At 39.4% G+C, this 6,695-nt stretch overlaps 1 non-coding gene across 1 annotated transcript; it reads left to right on the top strand.

Moving 5' to 3' along the window:
• The first annotated feature begins 3,074 nt into the window (after nt 1-3,074).
• LOC121213400 (small nucleolar RNA R71) lies at nt 3,075-3,181 on the top strand. Its single transcript, XR_005908782.1, has one exon. It is a non-coding gene; the product is annotated as a small nucleolar RNA R71 (small nucleolar RNA).
• Nucleotides 3,182-6,695: the final 3,514 nt, after the last annotated feature.

Below are 6,695 nucleotides of genomic sequence, written 5' to 3'. Positions count from 1 at the left end.
GTATAATATCAGAAGAGAGGGAGAGAAGCGAAACTGCTCTGAATTTTTGGATGAAATCTTTGGAATAGTAAATGCCTGAGTTGTGGATAAGGCTGATGAAAGGTATGATTCTGAGTTGCTAATAAGAAAATAAACATAACTGTGGAAAAGAATTAAGGGATCACTCGATAATAGCCATAAATAAACATAGTTCAAAATATAAAACATAAGCCTTAAGAAAACTAAATAAAAGAATAATAAAAATAAAAAGAAAAAGAAATAAAACAAATGGACTCAGAGGTCATCATCATCAGATGCGTTAGCGTTACGGGGTGGTGGTAGAGGCATGGGGGTGGATCTTGGGTTCGGACGGGTGAAGGGAGAAAGGGAGGAGAGGAAGGAAAGAAGAGAAAAGAGAGGGGGAAAGGGATGGGGAAGAAAGAAAAAGAAAGGAAAGGGAAGGTGAGAAGGGATGATGGTGGCCAGACGGGGAGTGGAAGGTGGCTGGAGTAGGGGGATTAAAGGGTTGAGGTGGCTAGGAGAAAGGTGGGATGAAAAAGACAAGAGAGAAAAAATTAGGGAATGGGGGGTTAAAATAGGGGCACGGTTGTGTAAAGGCCCGTGTTGGGCTCAACGGCCATGTCAAACGGCCGTGTGGCTCGAGTTTAGCCCGTGTTAATCTCAAAAATTGAATGCCTAATCGTCACATGGCCATATCGCACAGCCGTGTCCTTTGTTGTTCGCTTCTCCCACGCCCGTGTGGTGTCCCACACGTCCGTGTGTACGAACACACAGCCGTGTGCCTTGCCCGTGTAACTCTCTGACTTGTTTGAAAATTAAAAATTTAGCTCCAATTTTCATACGGTCTAGGACATGTCCGTGTGTCCACTCGCACACCCGTGTGGATCTATCGCAGGCCATGTGGCTCGATACTTGGGGATTTTTAGCCCTGTTTCCACTCGGCTAAGGACACGCCCGTGTGTCCAGGCCGTGTGGGTTACTGTTCCTGCATAAAGAAATATGAAAAATAGCTAAAATAAACTAGTTAGTGGTGTTAGTGCTCGGATTGCCTCCTGAGAAACGCTTATTTAGAGTCTAAGCTCGACTTTCCTCTCATTTGCATGGTCATGGTGGATCACGGAGTCGAGACTCCTTTTTCTCATTATCGATTCTATTATCCACATAAAGTCTAAGTTGAGTAATATTTACCTTAAAAGTGCCAAATTGAAAATGATTTACCTCGACTTTACTGTATGGGAAAACATTCAGTACCGCGAAAGGAGTCGCTTTGTTTACATTAAGCTCTGAAGTAGAAATTCAGGGGTCCTTTTCATCTAAAAATACTTTATCCCCGACCTTAAATTGCGTTGTTTCATCCCTACGCCTATCGTGGTGCTGCTTTGATTCATCGTTTTGGTTTCTCCTTGACATGTGTTCGCCATTCGTCTTGTTCATCGAGCTGAAGCCTTCGTTCTTCGTGAGTCACTCTGTTTTTGTTGCATGTATTAGAATGAGGCTCCATCAAATTCTTCCTAGGCGACTCTTGTAAAGGAGTTTGAGTTGCAACATTATTCAAATTAACTGAACTTAAACAATCATTTCGATTACTAAATATTTTAGTAAAATCACGAGCTTGAAGTTTAATCGTGTTATCACTTACACGAAGTATCAATTCACCTGTGCCAATATCGAAGATAGTTCTAGCAGTTGCTAAAAAGGTCCTTCCTAAAATTAAAGGTACGTCACTATCCTTGTCCATATCTAGAACAATAAAGTCAACTGGGAATATAAATTTAGCAATTTTGACCAGTACGTCTTCAATAATATCCCTAGGAAATCTAATTGTTTTATCTGCGAATTGAATGTTCATCCTAGTTTGTTTGGGATTCCCAAGATCTAGTTGTTTAATCATTTTATAGGGCATGACATTAATACTTGCCCCTAAATCAGCCAAAGAATTGCTGACAGTTAAACTACCAATTAAGCAAGGAATCGTAAAACTCCCTGGATCTTTCAACTTGTTGGGTAGCCTATTCTGCAGAATGGCTGAGCAAACTGTGTTTAACTCCACATGCGATGCATCATCCAACTTTCGCTTATTTGCTAAAAGCTCCTTTAAAAATTTAACTGCGTTTGGCATCTGCGAAAGAGCTTCAATAAACGGAAGTTAATATGTAATTTTTTTAATAATTTAAGGAATTTACTGAATTGTTTGTCTGTGTGGTATTTTCTTGTCGCATTGGGGTATGGAACACGAGGTTGATACTCTTTTCTTACATCAACCTTACCGTTATCCACCACATTGTCCTATCTTGGTTTTGGTTCATCCTCAACTAACCCTTCATCATTGTGCACAGTAATGACATGCAGTTGCTCTCTTGGGTTAGTTTCAGTATTACTTGGTAGACCACCTTGTGGTCGTTCAAAGATTAACTTAGCAAGCTATCCTATTTGAGTTTCGAGCCCTTGAATCGACGCTTGTTGATTCTTAAGCTCTTTCAGTATTCTAAAAATGAGTTTTCGACACCGAGATGAATTTTGTAAGCATCTCTTCAAGGTTCAGTTTCTTCTGTTGTTGGTAAGGTCGTTGTTGAAAACCTAGAGGATATTGTGGCCTTTGATTTCCTTGACCACCCCACAAGAAATTGGGATGGTTCCTCCAACCTGCATTATAAGTGTTACTATATAGGTTATTTTGAGGTCTAGAATTAGTACCCATATAGTGGACTTGTTCCTCATTGGTGCTAGGGTTGAAGGATGGATAATCTGTATTGTGCACTCCTCCTCCATTTGAATCACACCTCATCACTGGATGTACCTGAGTAGAACCATACAAAGCATGAATCTTTTTATTTAAAAGTTCTACCTGGTTAGAGAGCATAGCGACCGCGCTGAGGTTGAAAACACCAGCTACTTTTGTCGGCTTTGTTCTCATAACTTGCCATTGATAGTTATTCAGTGACATCTCTTCAATAAATTCATAAGCCTCTTTAGGTGTTTTGTTGTTTAAAGTTCCACTGGCGGCTGCGTCGATCAATTGCCTTGTTGAGGGGTTCACACCGTTAGAAAAAGTTTGAACCTCCAGATATAGAGGTAACCCATGGTGAGGGCACCTTCTCAATAAGTCCTTGTATCTCTCCCATGCATCATAAAGAGTTTCTAGATCCATCTGCACAAAAGAAGAGATATCATTCCTTAATTTAGCCATTTTAGCCGAAGAAAAATATTTAAATAAAATTTTTTTAGTCATTTGTTTCGAAGTGGTGATTGACCCTCGCGGTAACGAGTTCAACCACTGTTTAGCCTTATTCCTCAATAAGAATGGAAGCAACCGAAGGCAAATGGCATCGTCAGAAACACCATTGATCTTAAAGGTGTCACAGTGTGACACCCCTAAAGTGACCCTAGTCGGAAAGCGATCTCGGGACCGCTAGACCGAGTCACCAAATTATTTGAATGTGATAATTATTGCCTAAAATATGTGAATATAAATGTGTGAAAGTTTTAAGCTTCGATTTAGTTAATTGCATGTGAATTTAGTTGATAGGACTTATGTGAGAAAATTTAGAAATGTGCTAGGCAAATGCAAGTGGCCTAATAGTGCATGTAATCAAAGGGGTGGACTTGCATGTCAATTTCCCCCCATTTAAGTACTAGTGGCCGGCCATGACAAGGGATGATGGGCAAAACATGTCATGAAACATGTTGTGTTAATGGAAAAATAAAATAAGAAGCATGGGCAAAACATGTCATGAAACATGTTGTGTTAATGGAAGAATAAAATAAGAAGCATGGGCAATAAACTAATAAGAAATTGAAGGAAGAAAACAAAGAGAAAAAAAATGTGTTCATCATTCTCATGCATGACCAAAAAAAAAAGAAAAAAAAAGAAGAGAAAAGCTCTCATGTTGTTCTTGGCCGAATAGGAGAAAGAAAAAGAAGGAAAAAGAGCTTTGAGGAAATCGGCTATGGTGGTTTGATAGTGTGACAGCCCAAAGTTGACCCTAGTCGGGAAGTGGTTTCGGGACCGCTAAACCGAGTCACCGAAATGTTTGAATGTGATACTTATTGTGTAGAATATGTAATTATGAATGTGTGAAAATTTCAAGCTTCAATTTGGTTGATTTCATGTGAATTTAGTCAATAGGACTTATGTGAGAAAATTCTAAAATGTGATAGGTCAATGTGTGAGGACCTATTAGTGCATGTGGACAAAGGGGGGACTTGCATGTCAAATTTCCCCCCCTAATGAGTAGTGGCCGGCCATGACAAAGAAGGATGGGCAAAACATGTCATGAAACATGTTTTGTTAGTGGAAGAATAAAATAAGGAGTATGGGTAATAAAGAAATGGAAAACAAAAGAAAAAAAATGTGTGTGTAGTGTTTGTCCCCCCATTGCCGTGAGCTAAAGAAGAGAAAGGGGGGAATTTTGTTCATCTTTTTCTCATCTTCATGCTTGCCAAAAACTAGAAAGAAAAACAAAGAAAAATTTTCTCATCCTTTGGTTCATCCTTGGCCAAAAATTTTAAGGAGGAAAGAAGAAGAAAGGTGAAGAGATTCGGCCATGCATGTAGCTAGGCTAAGGTATGTTTGATGATGTTCCATGAGAGGCATGCATGTTTTAGTTGTTAGCTTGAGTTCTACCTAACCCATGGTCTAAATCTTGCTATGTGATGGAAATGGCACTTGACCATGGATGAATCATTCTTGGTTGATGTTTGATGTTGTGGTGATGAGGCATGAGGATGAGTTAAGATTCGGCCTAGGTGGAGGTTGTGTTAATGCCATTGCATGCAAAATATGAAGCTTGTTAATGATGCATGTGATGATGGCTTGATGATTCTTGAACCTCCTTTTTAGCATTTTTTTTGTGTGAGCACATATGTGCATTGGTTGCTAAATGGAGAAGAATCGGCTAGCAAGATGTGTGCTAAGGCCGAATGTAACTTTGCATGTTAATGAGCAATGCATGTGTTAAATTGATGAAAAGGGGGAGGATGCTTTACTAGTGTGTATATGTGTGTATTAAGTGTTGAAATCGACCCAAAAATGGACATGCATATTCGGCCAAGGGCAAAGAAATTAGCTAATATGTTGTGTTGATGCATGATTTTTGCATGAATGAGACTTTAATGTCTAATGTATAAATATGGGCTAAGTGCCTTGTGTTCATCTTTTGATGCCTAAATGATGAAATCAATTTATTTGTTTGATTAAGCTCAAGAGCAAAGGGGAAATAAAACCGATAAAGGGAAGGAAAAAGTGGTTGAATAGCTAGCGGAATCGTTCGACAACACCCGAGGTAAGTTCTTGAGTAAGAGAGCTTAAATTTCGATGTGATTAAATCATGCTCTATGTGTGGCTATTAAGCCGAATGTGCAAGGACAATATGTGCCTTGTGTTTGAGTTTCGTAAACGAAAATGAAATATGAATGTACCATGAATTATTGTTAGATGTGCATGATTAATTGAATGCTGTCCGGGCTAAGTCCCGAAGGCTTTGTGCTAAGCGAATATATCCGGACTAAGATCCGAAGGCCTTTGTGCGAGATACTAAATCCGGGTTAAGTCCCGAGGGCATTCGTGCGAGTTATTAAAGCCGGGTTAAGTCCCGAAGGCATTCGTGCGAGTTGTTAAATCCGGGTTACGTCCCGAAGGCATGGTGTGAGTTACTAAAACCGGGCTATGTCCCGAAGGCATTTGAACGAGGAGCTATATCCGGTTAAATCCCGAAGGTACGTGATTTGGTAATGAATGAGCTTGCTGTAAAATTCCAGCGAATACTCGAAAAACATCCCAATATGGGGATATGTTACGTATGTGTTGAATTATATCGAGCCCTTACAAATAAATGTTCGCTCAGTTAATAAACGAGCTATCGGCCTTCGGCTAAGTTAGTCTATTGTGTATGTGCATAAAGGTTGTTAATATTGTGAAGCAAGTTTAATATCGATAAATTGCGTATTATGAAATATTCCGTTTAGCTAAATGTGTGATATTCTTTGTTTATGCTGGAATTCCTTGCTCAAACTTACTAAGCATAAATTGCTTACTCGTTACATTGCTCCTCTGTTTTATAGATTTTTGGTTCTCCAGCTATCGGACTCGGGATCTTGAAGTCGAAGTCGCCCACACTATCAAAGGCTCTTTTGGGTACTATTTTGGTTGAATTTTGTTATGGCATGTATAGGACTACCCATTGTTGTCTTTCGAGTACTTTATGAAATGTATAAGTATACAGCCATGCGAAAATGGCTTGTAGAAGTGGAGTATGGCATTAGACCATTCGTATTTATGAATGTATAGATGGTTTCATGATGTAACTATGTTGGAATGGAAGTGTTGAGCAAATGATCAGCCACTAGAATGGCTAAGTATGATCATATGTGGGCTTATGTATGACAAGGCCCTAGTTGGTCCATGAAACCCCAAATTAGGTAAGGTTCACTTTGAAAACAGAAGCTGATAGCAGCAGTGGTGTGGATTGGAAAAATCACAAGAATTCGTAGGAGTGGAATTAAATAGTGAATAAATTATGTAATCGAACCTTGATGAATCTACTTTCATATGGAAGTAACGAAACAATTATAGGAACAGTACAGAAAGAGATATTCGGGTTCTTGTGGAACCGGGCCAGAACAGTTTCTGGATTCACTGTTCCGCCTTTGGAAATTCACTATAAATTGACCAGAGATAATTAGGGGTCATACCATAT

This window comes from Gossypium hirsutum, chromosome A13 (genome assembly GCF_007990345.1).
Source record: "Gossypium hirsutum isolate 1008001.06 chromosome A13, Gossypium_hirsutum_v2.1, whole genome shotgun sequence".
Classification (NCBI taxonomy): Eukaryota; Viridiplantae; Streptophyta; class Magnoliopsida; order Malvales; family Malvaceae; genus Gossypium; species Gossypium hirsutum.
Note: the sequence above shows the minus strand (reverse complement) of the source record. Positions and strands in the feature narration are given on the sequence as shown.